Here is a 19,407-nt window from a genome sequence, read left to right on the forward strand (position 1 = left end):
GTATTTCAGAACATATCTGCCGATTCGTACTGTTTTGTCGTTTTCAAAGACTTCCTGGCGAACTTGGTTAGCACATTCTCCCTCAAACTGAGACAATTACTGCAATTTCGTACTTTATGGTCATTACAGTAGTTTAAAATGCTTAAGCAAGAATCTTTGTCACAACACAACGGTGGTATGGAAAGAGGGCGGTATAAAAAAAAAAAAAAAAGTAAATGAAGAGGAGCCAACAGCACGTGGTGTTCCCAGGCGGTCACCCATCCAAGTACTAACCACGCCCGATGTTGCTTAACTTCGGTGATCGGACGAGAACCGGTGTACTCAACATGGTATGGCCGTTGGCGCCCATATAATGTTGGCGCATGGCAGAATTCGCATTCGGTTCTTATCCCAACACACACAAAACCTTACTTTTCGGTCGAAAGCAGCCGCATTTTTTTTTTATTGACAATTCGTCACGTTAGCGCGAACGCAATCCTGAGTTCCAAAACTTATGAGCCGGAAGGACGTGCTTCGTGTTTTTTTTTTTTTTTGTGAGCTTTATAAATTTATTTATTAACATTACATCGTTACAAGGTAACAACTTTACAACATAAAACATGAACAGAATTGTAATTGTAAGCACTTCCTTCCGCAATCCGACGTGCCAGCAGAGCGACTGCCGAACTAGCGGGCGCGCCGCCGTGTGTGTGAGACGCGCAGCTTCTCGTTGCACCTCCTGTCATCCGCTTGGCGCGTGCAGCCTTCGACACTCGCGGAAGACGCATCTTGTCCCTGGTGTCCAGTGGATGGCTGGCGCGCGGCCGACCGGCGTATGGCCTGTACGGGGTGTGGAAGTTCCTGTTGGAGGGCGCCACTGCTGGCGATGTGAGCTTCCTCGCATCAGACGAGATGTTTGCGTAATTTGCATTGCATTCGCACCATTCCTATCGCTGTCCCTGTTCCCGTCCCGACTTGTCCCGACTTTGCTCGACTGCCGCTCGCTGCCGCTCGGGTCGTGGCCCATATAACAGCGCAAGCACAAGAAACGTCTGCAGGAGATGAGGAGACGAGACGAGACGACTAAAGAATAACTTTATGATTACATATCGAAGTAGGAATTGTACACCGCTACACAACAACAGGCGCTGACGTATTTCAGAACATATCTGCCGATTCGTACTGTTTTGTCGTTTTCAAAGACTTCCTGGCGAACTTGGTTAGCACATTCTCCCTCAAACTGAGACAATTACTGCAATTTCGTACTTTATGTTCATTACAGTAGTTTAAAATGCTTAAGCAAGAATCTTTGTCACAACACAACGGTGGTATGGAAAGAGGGCGGTATAAAAAAAAAAAAAAAGTAAATGAAGGGGAGCCAACAGCACGTGGTGTTCCCAGGCGGTCACCCATCCAAGTACTAACCACGCCCGATGTTGCTTAACTTCGGTGATCGGACGAGAACCGGTGTACTCAACATGGTATGGCCGTTGGCGCCCATATAATGTTGGCGCATGGCAGAATTCGCATTCGGTTCTTATCCCAACACACACAAAATCTTACTTTTCGGTCGAAAGCAGCCGCATTTTTTTTTTATTGACAATTCGTCACGTTAGCGCGAACGCAATCCTGAGTTCCAAAACTTATGAGCCGGAAGGACGTGCTTCGTGTTTTTTTTTTTTTTTTTGTGAGCTTTATAAATTTATTTATTAACATTACATCGTTACAAGGTAACAACTTTACAACATAAAACATGAACAGAATTGTAATTGTAAGCACTTCCTTCCGCAATCCGACGTGCCAGCAGAGCGACTGCCGAACTAGCGGGCGCGCCGCCGTGTGTGTGAGACGCGCAGCTTCTCGTTGCACCTCCTGTCATCCGCTTGGCGCGTGCAGCCTTCGACACTCGCGGAAGACGCATCTTGTCCCTGGTGTCCAGTGGATGGCTGGCGCGCGGCCGACCGGCGTATGGCCTGTACGGGGTGTGGAAGTTCCTGTTGGAGGGCGCCACTGCTGGCGATGTGAGCTTCCTCGCATCAGACGAGGTGTTTGCGTAATTTGCAGTGCATTCGCACCATTCCTATCGCTGTCCCTGTCCCCGTCCCGACTTGTCCCGACTGCCGCTCGCTGCCGCTCGGGTCGTGGCCCATATAACAGCGCAAGCACAAGAAAAGTCTGCAGGAGATGAGGAGACGAGACGAGACGACTAAAGAATAACTTTATGATTACATATCGAAGTAGGAATTGTACACCGCTACACAACAACAGGCGCTGACGTATTTCAGAACATATCTGCCGATTCGTACTGTTTTGTCGTTTTCAAAGACTTCCTGGCGAACTTGGTTAGCACATTCTCCCTCAAACTGAGACAATTACTGCAATTTCGTACTTTATGGTCATTACAGTAGTTTAAAATGCTTAAGCAAGAATCTTTGTCACAACACAACGGTGGTATGGAAAGAGGGCGGTATAAAAAAAAAAAAAAAAGTAAATGAAGAGGAGCCAACAGCACGTGGTGTTCCCAGGCGGTCACCCATCCAAGTACTAACCACGCCCGATGTTGCTTAACTTCGGTGATCGGACGAGAACTTTTTTTTTTTATTTTTTTTTTTTTTTTATTTTTTTTTTTGAAAAAAAAAACTAAATATACTTTCTTGGAAGATCAGGCCAGGGTGGCTACGGAGGCAAAGCAGGCAGGGGTCGCAATCCGAGGCCTGGCCACAGCGCCTCCGGCGCCTTCCCAACCCGAGAGACGTGGAATAACGGAAAGAGTGGTGTGTCGTACTCCCTTGAATAATGTGTGACAGAGCATTTTTTTTTTTTTTTTTTTTTTTTTTTTTGGTTGAAAAAAAAACTAAATTACTTTCTTGGAAGATCAGGCCAGGGTGGCTACGGAGGCAAAGCAGGCAGGGGTCGCAATCCGAGGCCTGGCCACAGTGTCTCCGGCGCCCTCCCAACCCGAGAAACGTGGAATAACGGAACGTAAGGAAGAAATCACGAAGACGCGAAACACAAATGAAAAACCATGCTCGGAGGACAATAACCACAAGTCGGCAGCGGTAGCCCACCGCCGCCAGAGTAAGGCAAAGAAAGGGACTCTCAAAAAACAACCACACTAAACATTGCCAAATATGTCTGGCGCACGGGAATTGCGAAGTCTACGCAATTCCGGCAGCAGCAAACATATTTCGTCGTCTCGAGAAGCTTGAGAAGCTTGTTTTCCGTGCCCAGAAGGCAACCATTACAAACACAAAATATCTGGAAGCACCGTTCCAAAATTCAGGGACAAGTCAACGACGGTCCAGAAATAGTCACAAAAATGAAGTAAGTGTCAGCAATAGGGAACAAACGTCAAATCCAGGAGAGAAGACTAATAGGGAGAATCCTAAGGACAACCGTTCAAAATGGCGGGAGGAAAGTCGAGCCGGTGAGACAAATTGACTGTCAGACATCAAGAAAATAGATACATATACATCATTCCGCATGTCCCGCCAAAAGGTACAGTGGAAATGGAAGTACATAATCATGGCAGGAGAGAAATATTTAAAGTGGTAAAGGCGGTCCGTAAAGCGACATCTAAAAATCGGGCATAATGGGAAACACACTTCGGATTCTGTTTCTCCCGTCCATAATAGTCCCAAAGATATGTCAGAAACTGCAAGCGATCCGTGAGTCGGAGAGAGAAAATCGCATGTGCGGCATGTGCGGCAATCCACACGGTAGCGTTTCTCTTGGTGGCAGGATACGGCCGCCAGTCGGGAACCAGGATATACAAGGGCTGCACGGCACGCGGGGTAGTCCTATTGATCAACGCCAACATCGCACAGGTGGCATCCCACACCTCTTTAAACTGGGGGCACACAAATCGGTGTTCGATCGTGTCTTCAGCCGCGCACCGCCCACAGAGGCCACTCGGGAGGAGATTGATCGCGTGGAGTTTCGCATTCGTGGCAACGGTGCGATTCACAACTTTATACCAGGTGTCCCGAACATCGGATGTCAACAACGGACTGGAAATATTGGACCACACCGTCCGCCAATCGTACTGCGGCAGCCGCAACTCCCATTTGTTAGTCGGCGGAGTTCCACGGAGGGCCTCTGCGATCGCGCGGACGTTACCCCGGCGCCGGTCGTCACCTATCAGATAGCTCGTGTGAAGGAAATACTGGCGAACGAAATTCAATTGATACGGGATAGCCTGGACAGAGACAGGCGCGCGGAGAGAAGCTGGGCGGTAAAGATCGAAGAGTGCAGACGTGGGGCACTGCCCGGCAGTGGCGATCACACAGTTGGTCCGGTGGAGCAAAAGAGCAGCACACTTGGAAGGAAAATCGACCATACCGAGGCCGCCTCTGTCCGGCGGGAGCGTACAAACATTGTAGGCGACTTTAAAAATTTCGCCTCGCCAGACCAGCCAAGAAACAGCATGCTTGATGGCCCGTTCGATCTCCTTCGGCACCGGCAAAACTTGAGCCAAGTACCAGGCCTTGGCCAACATCTGGGTATTAACAATCGAAACCCTCTCCAGCAATGATAAATTTCGTTTGGCGGCAGCCTGAGTCGCCGCCCGAACAGAATATAACACCGCGCGCCAATTTAACACCGTCATCCGTTGTACATTTGGAGTCATCTGGATCCCAAGAATCTTATGCCGCAACTGTACGGTATACCAATCACGACGGACATCTCTCATGGTCACAGTAAGCGGCAGTAAGATGGACTTACGGGGGTTGACAACCGCACCCGATGCCGTTTCAAACTGTTGAAGGAGGAGACGGAGCGCATCAATATCGTCGGGGCGTTGGATAAAAACCCCCAAATCATCAGCATACGCCCGACAGACAAGCGAACCCGCACCAAACGGTACACCGTGGCAAACAGCCGTTATTTTGCGGAGTAGAGGATCCAAGGCTAAGACGAATAATCCCATGGAAAGTGGGCACCCTTGGCGAACGGACCTGTTCAGCCTGAGGACATCACTGGCCTGGCCATGAAAAAGGATTCGGGAAGTAGCCGATTTCAAAAGGTTGGATATCACATGCGTGAATTTGAAACCAAACCCGAACTTAGTCATGACCCGCCGCAAGTACTCGTGACTGATTCTGTCGAACGCGTTGTGAAAATCAATGGAGAGTATCGCAGCTCGGCCGCCACGGCTGGATGCGGCAGAAGCGATACATTCACGATACGCGAGGACAGCGTCATAGATATTCCGTCCAGGTACGGCACACGATTGAGATGGGCTAATGACGGACTTCAACGCCGGCCGCAGACGGTGTGAAAAGCAGCGCGCAACGATTTTATAATCGGCGTTTAATAAAGTAATCGGCCGTAAAGTCACCGCACTTGGGGTGCCAGTTGTTTTCGGGACGAGGACGATGAGCCCCTCTAAAAATTCGTCCGGCACATCGAGGCCGTTATGGATTTCATTGACCATGGCAACGAAAATGTCAGTGAAAAGGCCGGAAAAGTTAACATAAAATTCAACAGGAATTCCGTCATTGCCAGGGGCTTTTCCCTTCGGGCTAGCCTGAACAGCGGCAGAAACATCATCAGCTGTAAAACGCTCATTTAAAAGAAGTCTATCCTGAGGCGTTAAAATGGAAGGCAGATCACGTAAAAATGTCTGCAAGGAGGCGTCATTCAAAGGTTGAAATTGAAAGAGACGAGAATAGTGATCGTAAATTTCGTCCTGAATCACCCGTCGATCTGAAGTCTTAAGGCCGTCACGCGTAATCCAGTCCTTGAATAAAAGTTTTTCACGCCGCAGACGGGCTCGTCGTAAATGATACAAGGAAAGTGGTTCCTTCAACGTAGGATCGAAAGGCCTGCTGCGGACAACAGAGCCCTGTGCCTTGCGATACAGATGGTTTAAAATCTTCGCTTTAATCTTCCGTAACGTGGGAAGTAGCTCAGGGCGGTCGGTAACCCGAGTAATTAAATCCCGTAAACAATCGCGATAAAAATCGACCGTCATCATGTCCCAATGGGCCTTGTCACGACAATAATTGATAAGCAGACTACGAATGGCCGGTTTAGCGTGACGGAGCCACCAATCGACAGTAGAACTCGCCTGCGGGCGGCGCTGAAGAAGTTGGCGCCACAACAAATGCACCTGTTCGACAAGACTGACGTCATCCAAAACACTAACATTGAATTTCCAATAGGAGCGCGTACGTTCCGGGCGAACGTACGGGACATTAAAAGCACACAAATAACCACAATGATCCGAAAAAGCGACGGGAGCAACTTCTGCCTGCAAGATGGAAGCAGTAAGATCCGGCGAGATATAAATTCTGTCCAATCTGCTATGCCCAGTAGGATAAAAATAAGTAAAACCTGCAGCAGTCGGACTAAAACGAAGCCACGTGTCCTTAAATTTGTAAATGTCAACTAAATTTTGCAGTGCAAGACACTTATTCGCCGCCGGCTCCTGGTCGGCGTCACGTAAAACACAATTAAAATCGCCACCGAAGATGATCCGTCGGTGGTTTCGATGGAAAAGCTGACATACATCATGAGCGAAAAAGGTATTCCTCAGACGTTTATTATCAGTTCCAGAGGGGGCATACACGTTAACAAAAAATATGTCGCAGATTACACACGCCACCCCTCGTCCATCCGGTAAAATTGCTATGTTGTTATACTCTAAACCGGGCATGATTAAAATCGCCGTACCAAATCCTACTTCCGGATCAATATTAAGAATAACATTAAACGCAGTAAGATGCGGGACAACGTCAGCTGTAAGTTCTTGAAGGAAAATCACATCACAACAAGCAGATTGCAAAAAGTGTAAAAGGGCGTCAATTTTACGGGCACTGCGAATTCTATTGACATTAAGTGTCAGGACGCGCAACTGGTGGAAGGCACGCGTCAGGGTGGACTCTTTCACTTAAGCAAAACTAGAAAAAAATTTTCCTCCTCCACATCTTCAGACCACTGCATGGTGTCCGAAGGAACAGGTGGGGCATCCGGGACGGCCCGGGAAGCATGGGTGGCGGGCACCGACACAGGTGGACCGTGCACAAAAGGTGCGTCGCGTCGCTCTTGGACCAAGGAATCCGTTAGTCCCTCAACGGCCTGTTCGAAGGAAACGCCGTCGCCCTCAGTGGGCGCCGTTTTCGAACGTTTCTTAGACCGCCTACGCTTGGGTTTGGGATCGGCAGGGGCGGACTGGGTGGAAACTTGGGACACCTCACTTTCTGCGCTGCTAGCATCCGCCTCGCCAGAAGTGGACAGGCCCGGTTGTGACTGCAATTTCCGCTTGTCTGTCGGTGGGGCGGGGACGGAAATCGGCCGGGGAGACTCGACCAACATTTCAGAAGACTCCCCAACAGGCACGTCCGGAACACTTACGGCTGGCAAATCAGCAATACTGACCTCGCGAGGGGTGAGTTCGGCAGGTAAACTTTGTTCCGACACAACCGGGAGCACGACAACTGTCGGCGGAGTCACATGATCGGACACAGCAGCCACAGCCGCAGGAGCGGCAGAAGCCTGTCGGTCGGTCGGGGCGACTGAGGGGGGTCCAACCAACGCGCCTGCATACGTGGTGTTGTCAACAGCTTCGCGCGGCAGCTGTACCGGCCTGCGTAAAGTGCAAGTTTGTCGCAAATGATCTGTTTTGCCACACACTGAGCACGTCTGCGGCTGCCCACTATAGCTAAGGAAAGCTCGCGTGCCAGCAATGATCAGATACGAGGGTATATGTTTCTTTAAATCTACACGTACTGTCCGAACACCACTCAAAACCCGGTACCTAAAACCTGCAGGCCACACATCATTCTCCACACTTAGAACGGTGCCAAATTCGCCAAGTTTACGAGCAATGGCCTCATTGGGGCACTCAAAGGGAACATTATAAACCTTCACATTTCGAATGCCGAAGCCTGCCGGCAGTATCAAAACATCAGACAAAGTACCGTCCACGTGCTTAAATTTCTTAACGCCACCACTGTCAGTAACTAGCGTATCGACACAATCCGCGTTCGGAAGTTTCAAAAAGACAGAGTTTTGAATAAAATCAAGCTGAATGCCGACCAAATCAGATTCGGGAATACGCAATTCGGAAAATATCCATTCGTGAACATCAAAAGGAGACGGTCTAGCCGCGTTCCTATCAAAAACACACTGTACGGAGTTAGCACGATTCATAATAAAGCGTCAATAAACTTACAGGAACTAGTAGAGAAGAGAGAACGCTGCGAGGCGCAGCACCAAACACGCGACGAAGACACCGCCTGCAGCACACGAAGGTGGCAGCAGGCACGAGCCGAACACACGTCCGGGCTGGCGCGCGGGCGACCGGCGTATGGCCTGTACGGGGTGTGGAAGTTCCTGTTGGAGGGCGCCACTGCTGGCGATGTGAGCTTCCTCGCATCAGACGAGGTGTTTGCGTAATTTGCAGTGCATTCGCACCATTCCTATCGCTGTCCCTGTCCCCGTCCCGACTTGTCCCGACTTGTCCCGACTGCCGCTCGCTGCCGCTCGGGTCGTGGCCCATATAACAGCGCAAGCACAAGAAACGTCTGCAGGAGATGAGGAGACGAGACGAGACGACTAAAGAATAACTTTATGATTACATATCGAAGTAGGAATTGTACACCGCTACACAACAACAGGCGCTGACGTATTTCAGAACATATCTGCCGATTCGTACTGTTTTGTCGTTTTCAAAGACTTCCTGGCGAACTTGGTTAGCACATTCTCCCTCAAACTGAGACAATTACTGCAATTTCGTACTTTATGGTCATTACAGTAGTTTAAAATGCTTAAGCAAGAATCTTTGTCACAACACAACGGTGGTATGGAAAGAGGGCGGTATAAAAAAAAAAAAAAAAGTAAATGAAGGGGAGCCAACAGCACGTGGTGTTCCCAGGCGGTCACCCATCCAAGTACTAACCACGCCCGATGTTGCTTAACTTCGGTGATCGGACGAGAACCGGTGTACTCAACATGGTATGGCCGTTGGCGCCCATATAATGTTGGCGCATGGCAGAATTCGCATTCGGTTCTTATCCCAACACACACAAAATCTTACTTTTCGGTCGAAAGCAGCCGCATTTTTTTTTATTGACAATTCGTCACGTTAGCGCGAACGCAATCCTGAGTTCCAAAACTTATGAGCCGGAAGGACGTGCTTCGTGTTTTTTTTTTTTTTTGTGAGCTTTATAAATTTATTTATTAACATTACATCGTTACAAGGTAACAACTTTACAACATAAAACATGAACAGAATTGTAATTGTAAGCACTTCCTTCCGCAATCCGACGTGCCAGCAGAGCGACTGCCGAACTAGCGGGCGCGCCGCCGTGTGTGTGAGACGCGCAGCTTCTCGTTGCACCTCCTGTCATCCGCTTGGCGCGTGCAGCCTTCGACACTCGCGGAAGACGCATCTTGTCCCTGGTGTCCAGTGGATGGCTGGCGCGCGGCCGACCGGCGTATGGCCTGTACGGGGTGTGGAAGTTCCTGTTGGAGGGCGCCACTGCTGGCGATGTGAGCTTCCTCGCATCAGACGAGGTGTTTGCGTAATTTGCAGTGCATTCGCACCATTCCTATCGCTGTCCCTGTCCCCGTCCCGACTTGTCCCGACTTGTCCCGACTGCCGCTCGCTGCCGCTCGGGTCGTGGCCCATATAACAGCGCAAGCACAAGAAACGTCTGCAGGAGATGAGGAGACGAGACGAGACGACTAAAGAATAACTTTATGATTACATATCGAAGTAGGAATTGTACACCGCTACACAACAACAGGCGCTGACGTATTTCAGAACATATCTGCCGATTCGTACTGTTTTGTCGTTTTCAAAGACTTCCTGGCGAACTTGGTTAGCACATTCTCCCTCAAACTGAGACAATTACTGCAATTTCGTACTTTATGTTCATTACAGTAGTTTAAAATGCTTAAGCAAGAATCTTTGTCACAACACAACGGTGGTATGGAAAGAGGGCGGTATAAAAAAAAAAAAAAAGTAAATGAAGGGGAGCCAACAGCACGTGGTGTTCCCAGGCGGTCACCCATCCAAGTACTAACCACGCCCGATGTTGCTTAACTTCGGTGATCGGACGAGAACCGGTGTACTCAACATGGTATGGCCGTTGGCGCCCATATAATGTTGGCGCATGGCAGAATTCGCATTCGGTTCTTATCCCAACACACACAAAATCTTACTTTTCGGTCGAAAGCAGCCGCATTTTTTTTTTATTGACAATTCGTCACGTTAGCGCGAACGCAATCCTGAGTTCCAAAACTTATGAGCCGGAAGGACGTGCTTCGTGTTTTTTTTTTTTTTTTGTGAGCTTTATAAATTTATTTATTAACATTACATCGTTACAAGGTAACAACTTTACAACATAAAACATGAACAGAATTGTAATTGTAAGCACTTCCTTCCGCAATCCGACGTGCCAGCAGAGCGACTGCCGAACTAGCGGGCGCGCCGCCGTGTGTGTGAGACGCGCAGCTTCTCGTTGCACCTCCTGTCATCCGCTTGGCGCGTGCAGCCTTCGACACTCGCGGAAGACGCATCTTGTCCCTGGTGTCCAGTGGATGGCTGGCGCGCGGCCGACCGGCGTATGGCCTGTACGGGGTGTGGAAGTTCCTGTTGGAGGGCGCCACTGCTGGCGATGTGAGCTTCCTCGCATCAGACGAGGTGTTTGCGTAATTTGCAGTGCATTCGCACCATTCCTATCGCTGTCCCTGTCCCCGTCCCGACTTGTCCCGACTGCCGCTCGCTGCCGCTCGGGTCGTGGCCCATATAACAGCGCAAGCACAAGAAAAGTCTGCAGGAGATGAGGAGACGAGACGAGACGACTAAAGAATAACTTTATGATTACATATCGAAGTAGGAATTGTACACCGCTACACAACAACAGGCGCTGACGTATTTCAGAACATATCTGCCGATTCGTACTGTTTTGTCGTTTTCAAAGACTTCCTGGCGAACTTGGTTAGCACATTCTCCCTCAAACTGAGACAATTACTGCAATTTCGTACTTTATGGTCATTACAGTAGTTTAAAATGCTTAAGCAAGAATCTTTGTCACAACACAACGGTGGTATGGAAAGAGGGCGGTATAAAAAAAAAAAAAAAAGTAAATGAAGAGGAGCCAACAGCACGTGGTGTTCCCAGGCGGTCACCCATCCAAGTACTAACCACGCCCGATGTTGCTTAACTTCGGTGATCGGACGAGAACTTTTTTTTTTTATTTTTTTTGTTTTTTTTTTATTTTTTTTTTTGAAAAAAAAAACTAAATATACTTTCTTGGAAGATCAGGCCAGGGTGGCTACGGAGGCAAAGCAGGCAGGGGTCGCAATCCGAGGCCTGGCCACAGCGCCTCCGGCGCCTTCCCAACCCGAGAGACGTGGAATAACGGAAAGAGTGGTGTGTCGTACTCCCTTGAATAATGTGTGACAGAGCATTTTTTTTTTTTTTTTTTTTTTTTTTTTTTTGGTTGAAAAAAAAACTAAATTACTTTCTTGGAAGATCAGGCCAGGGTGGCTACGGAGGCAAAGCAGGCAGGGGTCGCAATCCGAGGCCTGGCCACAGTGTCTCCGGCGCCCTCCCAACCCGAGAAACGTGGAATAACGGAACGTAAGGAAGAAATCACGAAGACGCGAAACACAAATGAAAAACCATGCTCGGAGGACAATAACCACAAGTCGGCAGCGGTAGCCCACCGCCGCCAGAGTAAGGCAAAGAAAGGGACTCTCAAAAAACAACCACACTAAACATTGCCAAATATGTCTGGCGCACGGGAATTGCGAAGTCTACGCAATTCCGGCAGCAGCAAACATATTTCGTCGTCTCGAGAAGCTTGAGAAGCTTGTTTTCCGTGCCCAGAAGGCAACCATTACAAACACAAAATATCTGGAAGCACCGTTCCAAAATTCAGGGACAAGTCAACGACGGTCCAGAAATAGTCACAAAAATGAAGTAAGTGTCAGCAATAGGGAACAAACGTCAAATCCAGGAGAGAAGACTAATAGGGAGAATCCTAAGGACAACCGTTCAAAATGGCGGGAGGAAAGTCGAGCCGGTGAGACAAATTGACTGTCAGACATCAAGAAAATAGATACATATACATCATTCCGCATGTCCCGCCAAAAGGTACAGTGGAAATGGAAGTACATAATCATGGCAGGAGAGAAATATTTAAAGTGGTAAAGGCGGTCCGTAAAGCGACATCTAAAAATCGGGCATAATGGGAAACACACTTCGGATTCTGTTTCTCCCGTCCATAATAGTCCCAAAGATATGTCAGAAACTGCAAGCGATCCGTGAGTCGGAGAGAGAAAATCGCATGTGCGGCATGTGCGGCAATCCACACGGTAGCGTTTCTCTTGGTGGCAGGATACGGCCGCCAGTCGGGAACCAGGATATACAAGGGCTGCACGGCACGCGGGGTAGTCCTATTGATCAACGCCAACATCGCACAGGTGGCATCCCACACCTCTTTAAACTGGGGGCACACAAATCGGTGTTCGATCGTGTCTTCAGCCGCGCACCGCCCACAGAGGCCACTCGGGAGGAGATTGATCGCGTGGAGTTTCGCATTCGTGGCAACGGTGCGATTCACAACTTTATACCAGGTGTCCCGAACATCGGATGTCAACAACGGACTGGAAATATTGGACCACACCGTCCGCCAATCGTACTGCGGCAGCCGCAACTCCCATTTGTTAGTCGGCGGAGTTCCACGGAGGGCCTCTGCGATCGCGCGGACGTTACCCCGGCGCCGGTCGTCACCTATCAGATAGCTCGTGTGAAGGAAATACTGGCGAACGAAATTCAATTGATACGGGATAGCCTGGACAGAGACAGGCGCGCGGAGAGAAGCTGGGCGGTAAAGATCGAAGAGTGCAGACGTGGGGCACTGCCCGGCAGTGGCGATCACACAGTTGGTCCGGTGGAGCAAAAGAGCAGCACACTTGGAAGGAAAATCGACCATACCGAGGCCGCCTCTGTCCGGCGGGAGCGTACAAACATTGTAGGCGACTTTAAAAATTTCGCCTCGCCAGACCAGCCAAGAAACAGCATGCTTGATGGCCCGTTCGATCTCCTTCGGCACCGGCAAAACTTGAGCCAAGTACCAGGCCTTGGCCAACATCTGGGTATTAACAATCGAAACCCTCTCCAGCAATGATAAATTTCGTTTGGCGGCAGCCTGAGTCGCCGCCCGAACAGAATATAACACCGCGCGCCAATTTAACACCGTCATCCGTTGTACATTTGGAGTCATCTGGATCCCAAGAATCTTATGCCGCAACTGTACGGTATACCAATCACGACGGACATCTCTCATGGTCACAGTAAGCGGCAGTAAGATGGACTTACGGGGGTTGACAACCGCACCCGATGCCGTTTCAAACTGTTGAAGGAGGAGACGGAGCGCATCAATATCGTCGGGGCGTTGGATAAAAACCCCCAAATCATCAGCATACGCCCGACAGACAAGCGAACCCGCACCAAACGGTACACCGTGGCAAACAGCCGTTATTTTGCGGAGTAGAGGATCCAAGGCTAAGACGAATAATCCCATGGAAAGTGGGCACCCTTGGCGAACGGACCTGTTCAGCCTGAGGACATCACTGGCCTGGCCATGAAAAAGGATTCGGGAAGTAGCCGATTTCAAAAGGTTGGATATCACATGCGTGAATTTGAAACCAAACCCGAACTTAGTCATGACCCGCCGCAAGTACTCGTGACTGATTCTGTCGAACGCGTTGTGAAAATCAATGGAGAGTATCGCAGCTCGGCCGCCACGGCTGGATGCGGCAGAAGCGATACATTCACGATACGCGAGGACAGCGTCATAGATATTCCGTCCAGGTACGGCACACGATTGAGATGGGCTAATGACGGACTTCAACGCCGGCCGCAGACGGTGTGAAAAGCAGCGCGCAACGATTTTATAATCGGCGTTTAATAAAGTAATCGGCCGTAAAGTCACCGCACTTGGGGTGCCAGTTGTTTTCGGGACGAGGACGATGAGCCCCTCTAAAAATTCGTCCGGCACATCGAGGCCGTTATGGATTTCATTGACCATGGCAACGAAAATGTCAGTGAAAAGGCCGGAAAAGTTAACATAAAATTCAACAGGAATTCCGTCATTGCCAGGGGCTTTTCCCTTCGGGCTAGCCTGAACAGCGGCAGAAACATCATCAGCTGTAAAACGCTCATTTAAAAGAAGTCTATCCTGAGGCGTTAAAATGGAAGGCAGATCACGTAAAAATGTCTGCAAGGAGGCGTCATTCAAAGGTTGAAATTGAAAGAGACGAGAATAGTGATCGTAAATTTCGTCCTGAATCACCCGTCGATCTGAAGTCTTAAGGCCGTCACGCGTAATCCAGTCCTTGAATAAAAGTTTTTCACGCCGCAGACGGGCTCGTCGTAAATGATACAAGGAAAGTGGTTCCTTCAACGTAGGATCGAAAGGCCTGCTGCGGACAACAGAGCCCTGTGCCTTGCGATACAGATGGTTTAAAATCTTCGCTTTAATCTTCCGTAACGTGGGAAGTAGCTCAGGGCGGTCGGTAACCCGAGTAATTAAATCCCGTAAACAATCGCGATAAAAATCGACCGTCATCATGTCCCAATGGGCCTTGTCACGACAATAATTGATAAGCAGACTACGAATGGCCGGTTTAGCGTGACGGAGCCACCAATCGACAGTAGAACTCGCCTGCGGGCGGCGCTGAAGAAGTTGGCGCCACAACAAATGCACCTGTTCGACAAGACTGACGTCATCCAAAACACTAACATTGAATTTCCAATAGGAGCGCGTACGTTCCGGGCGAACGTACGGGACATTAAAAGCACACAAATAACCACAATGATCCGAAAAAGCGACGGGAGCAACTTCTGCCTGCAAGATGGAAGCAGTAAGATCCGGCGAGATATAAATTCTGTCCAATCTGCTATGCCCAGTAGGATAAAAATAAGTAAAACCTGCAGCAGTCGGACTAAAACGAAGCCACGTGTCCTTAAATTTGTAAATGTCAACTAAATTTTGCAGTGCAAGACACTTATTCGCCGCCGGCTCCTGGTCGGCGTCACGTAAAACACAATTAAAATCGCCACCGAAGATGATCCGTCGGTGGTTTCGATGGAAAAGCTGACATACATCATGAGCGAAAAAGGTATTCCTCAGACGTTTATTATCAGTTCCAGAGGGGGCATACACGTTAACAAAAAATATGTCGCAGATTACACACGCCACCCCTCGTCCATCCGGTAAAATTGCTATGTTGTTATACTCTAAACCGGGCATGATTAAAATCGCCGTACCAAATCCTACTTCCGGATCAATATTAAGAATAACATTAAACGCAGTAAGATGCGGGACAACGTCAGCTGTAAGTTCTTGAAGGAAAATCACATCACAACAAGCAGATTGCAAAAAGTGTAAAAGGGCGTCAATTTTACGGGCACTGCGAATTCTATTGACATTAAGTGTCAGGACGCGCAACTGGTGGAAGGCACGCGTCAGGGTGGACTCTTTCACTTAAGCAAAACTAGAAAAAAATTTTCCTCCTCCACATCTTCAGACCACTGCATGGTGTCCGAAGGAACAGGTGGGGCATCCGGGACGGCCCGGGAAGCATGGGTGGCGGGCACCGACACAGGTGGACCGTGCACAAAAGGTGCGTCGCGTCGCTCTTGGACCAAGGAATCCGTTAGTCCCTCAACGGCCTGTTCGAAGGAAACGCCGTCGCCCTCAGTGGGCGCCGTTTTCGAACGTTTCTTAGACCGCCTACGCTTGGGTTTGGGATCGGCAGGGGCGGACTGGGTGGAAACTTGGGACACCTCACTTTCTGCGCTGCTAGCATCCGCCTCGCCAGAAGTGGACAGGCCCGGTTGTGACTGCAATTTCCGCTTGTCTGTCGGTGGGGCGGGGACGGAAATCGGCCGGGGAGACTCGACCAACATTTCAGAAGACTCCCCAACAGGCACGTCCGGAACACTTACGGCTGGCAAATCAGCAACACTGACCTCGCGAGGGGTGAGTTCGGCAGGTAAACTTTGTTCCGACACAACCGGGAGCACGACAACTGTCGGCGGAGTCACATGATCGGACACAGCAGCCACAGCCGCAGGAGCGGCAGAAGCCTGTCGGTCGGTCGGGGCGACTGAGGGGGGTCCAACCAACGCGCCTGCATACGTGGTGTTGTCAACAGCTTCGCGCGGCAGCTGTACCGGCCTGCGTAAAGTGCAAGTTTGTCGCAAATGATCTGTTTTGCCACACACTGAGCACGTCTGCGGCTGCCCACTATAGCTAAGGAAAGCTCGCGTGCCAGCAATGATCAGATACGAGGGTATATGTTTCTTTAAATCTACACGTACTGTCCGAACACCACTCAAAACCCGGTACCTAAAACCTGCAGGCCACACATCATTCTCCACACTTAGAACGGTGCCAAATTCGCCAAGTTTACGAGCAATGGCCTCATTGGGGCACTCAAAGGGAACATTATAAACCTTCACATTTCGAATGCCGAAGCCTGCCGGCAGTATCAAAACATCAGACAAAGTACCGTCCACGTGCTTAAATTTCTTAACGCCACCACTGTCAGTAACTAGCGTATCGACACAATCCGCGTTCGGAAGTTTCAAAAAGACAGAGTTTTGAATAAAATCAAGCTGAATGCCGACCAAATCAGATTCGGGAATACGCAATTCGGAAAATATCCATTCGTGAACATCAAAAGGAGACGGTCTAGCCGCGTTCCTATCAAAAACACACTGTACGGAGTTAGCACGATTCATAATAAAGCGTCAATAAACTTACAGGAACTAGTAGAGAAGAGAGAACGCTGCGAGGCGCAGCACCAAACACGCGACGAAGACACCGCCTGCAGCACACGAAGGTGGCAGCAGGCACGAGCCGAACACACGTCCGGGCTGGCGCGCGGGCGACCGGCGTATGGCCTGTACGGGGTGTGGAAGTTCCTGTTGGAGGGCGCCACTGCTGGCGATGTGAGCTTCCTCGCATCAGACGAGGTGTTTGCGTAATTTGCAGTGCATTCGCACCATTCCTATCGCTGTCCCTGTCCCCGTCCCGACTTGTCCCGACTTGTCCCGACTGCCGCTCGCTGCCGCTCGGGTCGTGGCCCATATAACAGCGCAAGCACAAGAAACGTCTGCAGGAGATGAGGAGACGAGACGAGACGACTAAAGAATAACTTTATGATTACATATCGAAGTAGGAATTGTACACCGCTACACAACAACAGGCGCTGACGTATTTCAGAACATATCTGCCGATTCGTACTGTTTTGTCGTTTTCAAAGACTTCCTGGCGAACTTGGTTAGCACATTCTCCCTCAAACTGAGACAATTACTGCAATTTCGTACTTTATGGTCATTACAGTAGTTTAAAATGCTTAAGCAAGAATCTTTGTCACAACACAACGGTGGTATGGAAAGAGGGCGGTATAAAAAAAAAAAAAAAAGTAAATGAAGGGGAGCCAACAGCACGTGGTGTTCCCAGGCGGTCACCCATCCAAGTACTAACCACGCCCGATGTTGCTTAACTTCGGTGATCGGACGAGAACCGGTGTACTCAACATGGTATGGCCGTTGGCGCCCATATAATGTTGGCGCATGGCAGAATTCGCATTCGGTTCTTATCCCAACACACACAAAATCTTACTTTTCGGTCGAAAGCAGCCGCATTTTTTTTTATTGACAATTCGTCACGTTAGCGCGAACGCAATCCTGAGTTCCAAAACTTATGAGCCGGAAGGACGTGCTTCGTGTTTTTTTTTTTTTTTGTGAGCTTTATAAATTTATTTATTAACATTACATCGTTACAAGGTAACAACTTTACAACATAAAACATGAACAGAATTGTAATTGTAAGCACTTCCTTCCGCAATCCGACGTGCCAGCAGAGCGACTGCCGAACTAGCGGGCGCGCCGCCGTGTGTGTGAGACGCGCAGCTTCTCGTTGCACCTCCTGTCATCCGCTTGGCGCGTGCAGCCTTCGACACTCGCGGAAGACGCATCTTGTCCCTGGTGTCCAGTGGATGGCTGGCGCGCGGCCGACCGGCGTATGGCCTGTACGGGGTGTGGAAGTTCCTGTTGGAGGGCGCCACTGCTGGCGATGTGAGCTTCCTCGCATCAGACGAGGTGTTTGCGTAATTTGCAGTGCATTCGCACCATTCCTATCGCTGTCCCTGTCCCCGTCCCGACTTGTCCCGACTTGTCCCGACTGCCGCTCGCTGCCGCTCGGGTCGTGGCCCATATAACAGCGCAAGCACAAGAAACGTCTGCAGGAGATGAGGAGACGAGACGAGACGACTAAAGAATAACTTTATGATTACATATCGAAGTAGGAATTGTACACCGCTACACAACAACAGGCGCTGACGTATTTCAGAACATATCTGCCGATTCGTACTGTTTTGTCGTTTTCAAAGACTTCCTGGCGAACTTGGTTAGCACATTCTCCCTCAAACTGAGACAATTACTGCAATTTCGTACTTTATGGTCATTACAGTAGTTTAAAATGCTTAAGCAGGAATCTTTGTCACAACACAACGGTGGTATGGAAAGAGGGCGGTATAAAAAAAAAAAAAAAAAAGTAAATGAAGGGGAGCCAACAGCACGTGGTGTTCCCAGGCGGTCACCCATCCAAGTACTAACCACGCCCGATGTTGCTTAACTTCGGTGATCGGACGAGAACCGGTGTACTCAACATGGTATGGCCGTTGGCGCCCATATAATGTTGGCGCATGGCAGAATTCGCATTCGGTTCTTATCCCAACACACACAAAATCTTACTTTTCGGTCGAAAGCAGCCGCATTTTTTTTTATTGACAATTCGTCACGTTAGCGCGAACGCAATCCTGAGTTCCAAAACTTATGAGCCGGAAGGACGTGCTTCGTGTTTTTTTTTTTTTTTGTGACCTTTATAAATTTATTTATTAACATTACATCGTTACAAGGTAACAACTTTACAACATAAAACATGAACAGAATTGTAATTGTAAGCACTTCCTTCCGCAATCCGACGTGCCAGCAGAGCGACTGCCGAACTAGCGGGCGCGCCGCCGTGTGTGTGAGACGCGCAGCTTCTCGTTGCACCTCCTGTCATCCGCTTGGCGCGTGCAGCCTTCGACACTCGCGGAAGACGCATCTTGTCCCTGGTGTCCAGTGGATGGCTGGCGCGCGGCCGACCGGCGTATGGCCTGTACGGGGTGTGGAAGTTCCTGTTGGAGGGCGCCACTGCTGGCGATGTGAGCTTCCTCGCTTCAGACGAGGTGTTTGCGTAATTTGCAGTGCATTCGCACCATTCCTATCGCTGTCCCTGTCCCCGTCCCGACTTGTCCCGACTGCCGCTCGCTGCCGCTCGGGTCGTGGCCCATATAACAGCGCAAGCACAAGAAAAGTCTGCAGGAGATGAGGAGACGAGACGAGAC

General features: G+C 49.6%; 6 non-coding genes across 6 annotated transcripts; all 6 read right to left on the minus strand.

Annotated features, from left to right (window-relative positions):
- Positions 1-224: 224 nt before the first annotated feature.
- Positions 225-343, minus strand: LOC124720735. Its single transcript, XR_007006251.1, has one exon. It is a non-coding gene; the product is annotated as a 5S ribosomal RNA (ribosomal RNA).
- Positions 344-1,355: 1,012 nt separating this feature from the next.
- On the minus strand, positions 1,356-1,474 carry LOC124720736. The gene has a single exon (XR_007006252.1). It is a non-coding gene; the product is annotated as a 5S ribosomal RNA (ribosomal RNA).
- Positions 1,475-8,835: 7,361 nt separating this feature from the next.
- Positions 8,836-8,954, minus strand: LOC124720737. Its single transcript, XR_007006253.1, has one exon. It is a non-coding gene; the product is annotated as a 5S ribosomal RNA (ribosomal RNA).
- Positions 8,955-9,965: 1,011 nt separating this feature from the next.
- On the minus strand, positions 9,966-10,084 carry LOC124720739. Its single transcript, XR_007006254.1, has one exon. It is a non-coding gene; the product is annotated as a 5S ribosomal RNA (ribosomal RNA).
- A 7,365-nt stretch (positions 10,085-17,449) lies between these two features.
- Positions 17,450-17,568, minus strand: LOC124720740. The gene has a single exon (XR_007006255.1). It is a non-coding gene; the product is annotated as a 5S ribosomal RNA (ribosomal RNA).
- A 1,014-nt stretch (positions 17,569-18,582) lies between these two features.
- LOC124720742 lies at positions 18,583-18,701 on the minus strand. The gene has a single exon (XR_007006257.1). It is a non-coding gene; the product is annotated as a 5S ribosomal RNA (ribosomal RNA).
- Positions 18,702-19,407: the final 706 nt, after the last annotated feature.

This window comes from Schistocerca piceifrons, chromosome 11 (assembly GCF_021461385.2).
Source record: "Schistocerca piceifrons isolate TAMUIC-IGC-003096 chromosome 11, iqSchPice1.1, whole genome shotgun sequence".
Classification (NCBI taxonomy): Eukaryota; Metazoa; Arthropoda; class Insecta; order Orthoptera; family Acrididae; genus Schistocerca; species Schistocerca piceifrons.